Below are 8,081 nucleotides of genomic sequence, written 5' to 3' on the forward strand. Positions count from 1 at the left end.
CTTAACCTGTTGAGCCACAGCAGGAACTCCATGTTGTGAATAACTTAATTAATCATTCTGGGAACTTCCCCAAAAGACCCACCAACTCTTCAAAAAAGAACTAAATGACATTTGGAATTCTCTTCGTAGCACAGCAGAAATGAATCTGACTAGTATCCGTGAGGATGCAGGTTCCATCCCTGGCCTCCATCAGTGGGTCAGGGATCCGGCATTGCTGTGGACTGTGGTGTAGGCCGTCAGCTGTAGCTCCAATTTGACCCCTAGCCTGGGAACTTCCATCTGCCACAAGTGTGGCCCTTAAAAAAAAAGAACTAAATGACGTTTTTACTCTGAGTCTTTGAACCTCACATATTTAACTCTCACACAATTCCCTACACTGCGTCCACCAATCCTAAACTATTATGTCATTATCTGTACCCATTCCTGACCAATCCTACCATCCCTCCTATTGAAAGAACCACTTTAAGCTAGATTTCAAAAATCTCTTAAGTACCTCTCCTTTGCCTTGCCCCCTCTGAAATGCTACTAAGACCTTCTAAGTAATACTCTCACTTACTGCAGAAGAATAAACTCAGCTTTGTCTTATCAGTACGAAGTTACAACCAGCACTGTGCCTTATTCCCAGGAATTGCTCAATAACGACTGGATTAATAACTGAAGTGACAGAACACTTAAATGCTGTCTCCAAGTGTGTACCTTCCTCAGGTGAATTTCAAGTGTGAATCAAGTCATCTTATTTAATTAATTTTTTTAATGTTATTGGGGTATAGCTAGCTTACAGTGTCGTATTGGTTTCGGGTGTATAGCAAAATGAATCAGTTATACATATATATTTATCCATTCTTTTTTCCCATATAGGTTATTACAGAATATTGAATAGATTTCCCTTTGCTATACTGTAGGTCCTTGGTAGTTATCTGTCTTATATATATAGTACTGTGTATATATTAATCCTATCCTCCTAATTTATCCTTTCCTTTCAGTTTCACCTTTGGTGACCATAGGTTTGATTTTAAAATCCATGTGATGGTTTCTGCCATAAATAAGTTCTTTTGTGTCATTTTTATTAGATTCCACATATAAATGATATCATGTGCTATTTGTCATTTTATATATTAATAAAATTTTGTTATAAAAGCTAATATTTATTGAGTATTTATTATGAGCTAGGCATTGTTCATAATCCCTGTTAAAACATAATTTTTTAACAGGTAAAATCACCACACGTATACAGATAAAAATGAGCACCTGTCAAATATTTATTTAACCCATAGCTCATCCACCTGGGTTATCCCCACCTTTTATTGTCTTTGAGCTATTTCACAACTCTGTAACTTGTAAAACCAATAGTAATACAGATGATTACTGTCTATGAAATGCAAGTTCTGTCTACTGTAATGCAATTGATTAATGCTTTGTGGATATAAACTGGTTTTGCATTTAACTATAAGTTTATTTTAGCATTTCTTGTCTATACCTAAAAATGTGTGGTGCTTTAGATTCCCTTTTGAACTGGTTCTAACGTCTTTTCTAACTGCTTTTCCAAGGTGATTGGACCATTTTACATTCCCACCATTAGTGTATGAGAGTCACAGTTCCTCCACATACTTACCAACTCTTGGAGTGGTCAGTCTTTTTGATTTTAGTAATTCTAATAGGCCTGTGGTGGCATCTCATTGTGGTGTTAATTTGCATCTTCATAAATGACTAATGATGTTGAATATCTTTTCACGTATTTATGTCATCTGTATATGTTCTTCGGTGAAGTGTCCAAATCTTTTCCTACTTTAATTGGCTTCTTTATTTTTATGGAATGTTTCAAGTTCTTTGTGTATTCTAGATGTAAGTCTTTTATCAGTTATATGCTCTACAAATGTTTTCTCCCACTTTGTAGTTTGTCTTCTTCTTCTTCTTTTTTGTTTTATTGGCCAAAACCACAGCATGTGGAAGTTCCCAGGCCAGGGATCAAACACATGCCACAGCTATAGCAGAGACAATGCCAGATCCTTAATCCACCAGGGAACTCCTATAGTTTGTCTCTTTATTTTCTATGTAGTGTCTTTCAAAGAGCAGACATGTTTAATTTTGATTAAGTTCAATTTATCAATTTGTTCTTATGTGGATCATACTTTAATTGCCTTATACAAAAAAATCTTTGCTTAAACCAAGTTGCAAATATTTTCTCTTACATTTAATTTTTTTATCATTTTGAGTTTAATATAGAAGTCTATGGTACATTTTGTATTAATTTTTGTATATTGTGCCAGTATGAATCAAAGATATAAATATGCAATTGTTAGAGTACCACTTAGCAAAAAGACTATCCTTCTTCACTGTCACTTAAGAGCACCCTCCAATTTAATCAGTTATTAAATTATTTAAGATATTGAGTGGAGAAAAGGTACTACAGAACACACATATGTATGAGACCACATACACACTGGTGTGTCTACATAAAAATCACTAGGAATGTGCATCTTCAGATTCCAACGAGCAGAGTTTTCTGTCTTACTCCTTACCCTTTTATTTCAGATGTCCAAATACAGCTGTTACCTCTTTTTTTAATTATTATAGTTGATTTACAATGTTCTATCAGTTTCTGCTGTATAGCAAAGTGACCCAGTTATTCTTTTTTTCACATTATCCTCTATCATGTTCCATCACAAGTCATTAGATATAGTTTCCTGCGCTATACAGTAGGACCTCATTGCTTATCCACTCCAAATGCAATAGTTTGCATCTAGTAGCCTCAAACTCCCAGTCCATCCCACTCCCTCCTCCTACCCCTTGGCAACCACAAGTATATTCTCCATGTCCATGAATTCAGTTTTTTTTTCTGTAGATAGGTTCATTTGCACTGTATATTAGGTTTCAGATATAAGTTATATCATACGGTATTTGTCTTTCTCTTTCTTCCTTACTTCACTTAGTATGAGAATCTCTAGTTCTATCCATGTTGATGCAAATGGCATTATTCTGTTCTTTTTTATGGCTGATCAGTATTCCATCGTGTATATGTACCTCATGGGGAAGAGTTAGTAGCTCAATGTAAATGGCTATCAGGGGTAAGAAATGTTACCATGGGAAGTCCATATTCCTAGGTATAAGATTCAACTGAGTGTGTTTACCATCTTCTACCTGTTGTCTGTGTCTGGTCTCTCCCATCACTCTCATCCTCCTCCCCCAGCAGACCCCAGGAAGAATTTCCTCTCACACCATCCTAGAGACTTGTGCAATGCCCTGAGCCCAATGGAGAAGGCATTCTCCTTTAAAGGTGAAGAAAGAGCTAATTTTGATTTTAACAGGGACTCCTGCTGCTGTGGCTGCCCTGAGATGGGGGTCCATCTAGACTAACTAGAAGGAGGGTAGAACCCTTTCTGCTCGTGAGCTCAGAAGAATATCTTTAAACTTGTGCAGGTCCAGCAACACTTGGATAGATCTGTGTGGCATCTCTGGTCTCTGAGGCACTGCCTAAGATTGATGCTATCACGGAGATGATTGACAGGAACCACTTTCCAGCATCAATATGACAAACAAGCTAGATTCTCTAGCAGGTCTGCACTTGCCTGGACTGGCCTCTAGCCAACCGACTTTATTTACTTATTTTTTACTTTTTTAGAACAAGAAGTCCTGCTATATCAAGTTGTATGATACATGCCTGTACATTCAAAGAGGCTTAATCAAATGAGTAAACACACAAGAGAAAACTTTAAAGGAACTGCATAGAAACATGGCAAGATTGTAAAGAATCACGGGAAAGGGATATGTCAGAGATAATTCTTTACATCTCCCCTCCCACATTTGGATCTGTGGGAAGTGGGGAGTCATTGTGCTCCGCTGCTGTTTTTAACACAATTCAAGTCTTTGATGCTGAGAACTCAGTGACCCTATGTACTGCCTTATTTTTTCATGCCCGGAACGGCTTTAGAGATTTCATGGTTCCTGTGGTGGGAAGCTTAGAGGATTCCCGAGACATCCTGTGGCTACGCTTAGCTATGTCACCAGCCCAGACTGTAATTTGGCATCTGTGTAACCACTTTGGCAAAAACAGTGATGATTTTTATTTCTTTCCCTCAAAGTGTCCCCGCAATTGTCCTGCCCTGACTTCTTATGGGTCCCTTCAAAGGGACGCTTTCCTGATTGCAAGCAGAGAGTGTCCTGTAGTTTCCCACCAGTTACAGCCTTACCTCATCAGGACAATGGGCAGGAGCATGAAACAGCCTTCAGAGTGCAGGGTGGTGCCTATCTGTGGAAGATTCCCAGGTCTGCAGGTCCCTAAGTGTCCCTCATATCTGGTCTGGGAGCCAAAGGAAAGACCTAATGTCAACCTTATGCATCAACCTTGGGGGGATTCAAACAACACTGTAACTAGAATTCATGTTGTTGTTGTGTTTTTTGTTTGTTTTTTTTTTGTTTTTTCCTATTTAGGCTATGCCTGTGGCATATGGAAGTTCCTAGGTAGGGGTCAAATCAGAGCTGCAGCTGCTGGCCTACAGTACCATAGCCACAGCAATGCCAGGTCTGAGTCACATCTGTGACTTACGCCCCTTGCAGCAATGCCAGATCCTTAACCCACTGAGTGAGGCCAGGGATGGAGGAGACTAGCTGGGTTCTCAACCTGCTGAGACACAGCAGGAACTCCAGAATTCAGTTTTTGCAGCCTGCTTTACTTTATTTAAAACAATGTGTAAACAGAAAGATGTCCATAAGTCAGCTACACCCCAATCAAATTTTTAAAGAAGAACGATCTCTGTAGCAGAAAAGTCCAGGAAGAGACCCAATGCATTTAAAAGATAAAAAGATGGATCATTTATTGTAGTGTTAGGATTCTGGGATACATATGTGTAAAAACAATTAAATTTAATCTATCTTTCATACTTGTACCAAAATGAATTCTAAAATAGTCAAAGATTTAATGTAAAAACTGAAATTCTTCACAATTAGAATAAATCACTTTTTAAAAATAATCTTGATGGGGGAAAGACTTTTAAAGCATGACCTGGAAGCCAGAAGCCATAAGTATTAATTACATAAAATTTTAAAATCATATATGATAAAAATTCTGTTTTCAAAGCAAAGTCAAAAGACAAATGATGAATAAAAATGAATTGCAACTCATATTTAGAGTTAGTTAGCTGAAGATATAAAGATTCATGCAAACGAATTACACAAAATATCAAGACTACAGCAGAAAAATGGCAATGGATACAAACAGATATTTCAGAAAAAATGTACATGAGTCTTAAATAACAAGCCCATGAATAATAGTAATTCAAATTAAAACTACAGTTAGAATATAATTTTTAGGAATTCCTGTTGTGACGCAGCGGAAACGAATCCGACTAGGAACCATGAGATTGTGGGTTCAAACCCTGGCCTCTCTCACTGGGTTAAGGATCTGGCATTGCTGGGAGCTCTGGTGTAGATCACATATTTAGCTTGGATCCTGCATTGCTTTGGCTATAGGGTAGGCTGGCAGCTGTAGCTCCTATTGGATACCTCACCTGGGAACCTCCATGTGCCACGGGTGTGGCCCTAAAAAGCAAAAAAAAAAAAAAAAGGAATAAATATAAATTTTAATTTTGTGATAGCAAGAGTGTTAACACCTAGAAAGCTTTAAACTTTGTTGCTGCGGATGTCAAATAGCACACCCACTATGAGAGGCAGTTGGCAATATCTATAATGATTATAATTGTACATTTGTAGGCCAGCATCTTCTGATCTTCTGACTATTTGACGTACAGCTTTTTTTTGTTGTTGTTGTTGTTTTTTTTAGGGCTGCACCTGCAGCATATGGAAATACCCAGGCTAGAGGTTGAACCAGAGCTATAGCTCCTGGCCTATACCACATCTTGAGGCAAAACTGGATTCTTAACCCACTGAGCTGGACCAGGGATTGAACCTGAATCCTCATGAATACTAGTGGGATTTGTTTCTGTTGAGCCACAATGGGAACTCCTTTTATTTATTTATTTATTTATTTATTTGCTTCCTAGGGCCACACTTTCAGCATAGGGAAGTTCCCAGACTAAGGGTTGAACTGGAGCTGCAGCTGCTGGCCTACACCACAGCGACAGCAACACCAGATTCAAGCTGCTTCTGCGACCTACACTATAGCTCATGGCAATGCCATGTCCTTAACCCACTGAGCAAGGCCAGGGATAGAACCCTTGTGAATACTAGTCAGGTTTGGAACCCACGGAGACACAATGGTAACTCCCTAGTATATAGAATTTTTGTATGTCCAAATGTGTTAGTTTTCTGTGGCTGCCATGACAAAATACCATGAACTTGGTTTAAAACAAGAGAAATTTGTTTCCTCCTATCTGGAGGCCAGAAGTCAGGAATCACCATCACTCTTGGCTGAAACCAGGGTGTTGGAAGGGCTATAATTCCTCTAGAGATTCTAGGGAAGAATATATTCCTTGCCTTTTCCAGCTTCGGGTGGCTACTGGCATTCCTGGACTTGTTGCCATATTACTCCAATCTTTAATTTCAGCATCTAAACTGCCTAAGCATCTCTGTCCACAAAATTCTCCTGTTCATTATAGATAATAATGCAAAAGCTAAAGTCAAGATAACCATTTACAGGAGCTTCCACTGTGGCTAAGTGGTTAACGAACCCGACTACAATCCATGAGGATGTGGGTTCAATCCCTGGCCTCACTCAGTGGGTTAAGGATCCAGCATTGCTGTGAGTGTGGTATAGGTTGCAGATGCAGCTCGGATTCTGCGTTGCTGTGGCTGTAGCATAGGCTGGCAGCTGCAGCTCTGATTCAACCCCCAGCCTGGGAACCTCCATATGCCATGGGTGTGGCCCTAAAAGGACAAAAGACAAAAAAAAGAAAAAAAAAAGATAACCACTTACAGGCCACAGATATTGGGAGAGAAGGCAATAAGACAATTTTATGACAACGTTTTGAAACTTGGACCACAATTATCCTGCTTAAAGGGACTTGGTTTTGTAGGAACACTCCTACAAGGTATAAAAAGCAGGTGTCTAGACCAAGAAGTCAAGGCCCATAGGCCTAGGTGTTGCTCCCTAAGATTTTGCTCCAAGTTAGGTCATTTCAGTGGCATTCCTTCATCATCAGGACCGAGGTCTCTTTAGCCGACCTGGGTGGGTTTTGAAAGAGAGACTTTACACAGCAAATCCCTCTCCACTTGGATGTAGAAAAGCTACTTCATGAGGCTGGAGGTGGTCCCTAATCAGAGGAAGCTGGGGCAAGAAGATTCAAGGTGGAGAAAGATTCTGTGGTCCTCAAAGATGCTCATGGCACATGGCTCAGGAGCTCCTATCTTCTGAGTTCCTTGCTTTAGTCCCTTTGGAGCCCAGACCAGGTCCTTTTCCTCAGACTTTTCACTTACCTTTTATTTAGCTGGTTTGAGTTTTTCCTTCTTGCAACCCTAAGAGACCTGACTTGGATGTGGGTTTATTTTTCAACATTCCTTTCCAAATGCAATATATGCATATTACGTAATGTGAAATCAATGCTTATGACAACTAGGAGAGGTCAATAACATTGAATGTGATCTCAGTGATGTAAGTTGCCAAATACATGTGAAACGGTGTGAAGATGTTACTTTAGACCAAGGCACACCTGTGTTTTAATCGCAATGTCATCATTTCTCCCATCTTTGATGGTTTTGGAGACTATTTTTTTTTCATCTGCATATAGGGGAAATACCACATGCTGTTTTACATGGAGAATTAGAGACAATATGTGTGTGGTGCTTGAACAATATGTTTGGCACTCAGTAGGTGCTTGATAAATAGTGACTGATTGTTGTGACAATGAGTGCACAAGCCATGAACTGGTTGGTCAGTTGTGACTGTAATGGCAAAGGTCAGAGTGAAATGAAAACCGTATTTATGAAAAGACTAATCTGAAGTCAACACATGTAAAATTGTCAGCCATCAGGTTGGTAAGAAGGGTTGGAATGTACGTGGCGATGTAAGCGGATGCTGGTTGCAGAAGGGAACTGCCTAACAAAGATTAAGGACGTCGAGGAATTAACTGATAAAATGTGATCCGTGTCACAGGAAAAAAATCTATGAATTACCTCAGAGCAGTGTATCG

This window comes from Phacochoerus africanus, chromosome 3, assembly GCF_016906955.1.
Source record: "Phacochoerus africanus isolate WHEZ1 chromosome 3, ROS_Pafr_v1, whole genome shotgun sequence".
Taxonomy (NCBI): Eukaryota; Metazoa; Chordata; class Mammalia; order Artiodactyla; family Suidae; genus Phacochoerus; species Phacochoerus africanus.